At 40.3% G+C, this 2,533-nt stretch overlaps 1 pseudogene across 1 annotated transcript; it reads left to right on the top strand.

Moving 5' to 3' along the window:
* Window positions 1-360: 360 nt before the first annotated feature.
* LOC103747392 lies at window positions 361-1,972 on the top strand (annotated as a pseudogene). Its single transcript, XR_001872839.2, has one exon. The product of XR_001872839.2 is annotated as a dihydrolipoyl dehydrogenase, mitochondrial pseudogene (transcript).
* Window positions 1,973-2,533: the final 561 nt, after the last annotated feature.

A 2,533-nucleotide genomic window follows, 5' to 3' on the forward strand; every position in this document is an offset into this window, starting at 1 on the left:
TGGAATTTGCTATGGAGACCAGACTGGCCTGGAACTCACAGCGATCCACATGCCTCTGCCTCTCCATAGCTGGGATTAAAAATGTGTGCTGCCATACCCAGATTTTCTTTTTAAACTGCCAGATATAAGGCAGTATCCAAATGTTCTAGCAACTCAGAAACCCAGTCAGGGAGCATCAGTTCCTGCTTCATCATTTCACAGTATTCTACTGCATCTAATGTTTTTCATAGACTCCTGTTGAACACTGAGCTTACAGGAGAAGGGAACCATATTTTATACACCTTTAAATAAACAGGCTACGATGCGCAGGGCAGGGAGACCTTGGAAAACCCAACAGTCACCTGGTGGAGGTGAAAGAACTGGTGGAAGGGCCGGCACTGGGGTAAAATGCAGCGCTGGAGCCGGGTGTACTGCTCCTTGGCCAAGAGGGGCCATTTCAGTCGACTACCTCATGGCCTACGAGGAGTTTCTGAAGTGCCCCTAAGAACTTACGCAGATCAACCAATTGAGGCTGATGTAACAGTGATAGGTTCTGGCCCTGGAGGATATGTTGCTGCCGTTAAAGCTGCCCAGTTAGCCTTTAAGACAGTTTACTTTGAGACAAATGAAACTCTGGGTGGAACATGCTTGAATGTTGGCTGCATTCCTTCCAAGGCTTTATTGAATAACTCATTATTACCATTTGGCCCATGGAAAAGATTTTGCATCTAGGGGAATTGAAATATCAGAAGTTTGCTTGAATTTAGAAAAGATGATGGAGCAGAAGAGGTCTGCAGTAAAAGCATTAACAGGTGGAATTGCCCACTTATTCAAACAAAATAAGGTTGTTCACGTTAATGGATTTGGGAAGATAACTGGCAGAAACCAGGTGACGGCTACAAAAGCAGGTGGCAGCACTCAGGCTATTGGTACCAAAAACATTCTTATAGCTACGGGTTCAGAAGTAACTCCTTTTCCTGGAATCATGATTGATGAAGATACAATAGTGTCATCTACAGGAGCTTTATCTTTAAAAAAAGTTCCAGAAAAGTTGGTTGTTATTGGTGCAGGAGTAATTGGTATAGAATTGGGTTCAGTGTGGCAAAGACTTGGTGCAGATGTGATGGCAGTTGACTTTTTGGGTCATGTAGGTGGAATTGGAATTGACATGGAGATATCAAAAAATTTTCAACACATACTTCAAAAGCAAGGGTCTAAATTTAAACTGAATATCAAAGTTACTGGTGCCACCAAGAAGTCAGATGGGAAAATTGATGTATGTATTGAAGCTGCTTCTGGTGGCAAAGCTGAAGTTATCACTTCTGATGTTCTCTTGGTTTGCATTGGTCAACGACCCTTTACTCAGAATTTGGGACTAGAAGAGCATGGAATTGAGCTAGATCCCAGAGGTGGAATTCCAGTCAATACCAGATTCCAAACTAAAATTCCAAATATCTATGCTATAGGGGATGTGATTGCTGGTCCAGTGCTGGCTCACAAAGCAGAAGATGAAGGTATCATCTGTGTTGCAGGAATGGCTGGTGGTGCTGTGCACATTGACTATAATTGTGTGCCATCGGTGATTTACACACACCCTGAGGTTGCTTGGGTTGGCAAATCAGAACAGTTGAAAGAAGAGGGTATTGAGTACAAAGTTGGGAAATTCCCATTTGCAGCAAACAGCAGAGCTAAAACAAATTCTGATACAGATGGCATGGTGAAGATTCTTGGACAGAAATCAACAGACAGAGCACTGGGAGCACACATTCTAGGACCAGACGCTGGAAAAATGGTAAATGAAGCTGCTCTGGCTTTGGAATGTAGAGCGTCCTGTGAAGACATAGCTAGAGTCTGCCACGCACATCCGACTTTATCAGAAGCTTTTAGAGAAGCAAACCTGGCTGCATCGTTTGGCAAAGCAATCAACTTTTAAATTAGAAGAAGGTTTTTTTTTTTCTGAAATCTGGAATCTTTTGTAGAGGTCACATTTTTGAACAGCATAAACTCATAGTTCCAAGAATTTTTAGGATGGAATTATAAAACTTTTGGGAGGTATTTAATAGGTTTGAACAGAACGGAATAATCTTGTGTCTATATTTTAAGTAAATATCTTCTTTCAGTGCATTAACAGAGCAGACAAGACTGTATAGTAGTATCCTGGGAAGTTTTCAGCCTGCATTTTCATGCTATTTATAGAAGATTGGACCTCATTAAATTAACGTTATTTCTGATTCAGTGAGGTGGAATCTAAATCTACTTCATAAGGAAGGAGCTTGAGTATGGTACATGAACAGTTGTATTTGAATAAAACTGATGAAGTTGCTTTAAATTTAGTTTTCATATTGGAAACAAGTCACTGATTAGAACAAGATTCAAATATGTACAAACATGTAAATAAAAGTGACTGTCTCATTTTATTTAACTCCCAAATTCTTAGTTTAGAAGTAGAATTATGTGTTTAAGGGTTAAAGTTTTAGAAGGTCTGCAAGTCTGAAGGGCACTGCCCAAATGAAGATTCTGTCCGCAAAACAAAAATATTAAATGGAAACTCAAA

This window comes from Nannospalax galili, unplaced genomic scaffold, assembly GCF_000622305.1.
Source record: "Nannospalax galili isolate Female #2095 unplaced genomic scaffold, S.galili_v1.0 scaffold24, whole genome shotgun sequence".
In the NCBI taxonomy this organism is placed as follows: Eukaryota; Metazoa; Chordata; class Mammalia; order Rodentia; family Spalacidae; genus Nannospalax; species Nannospalax galili.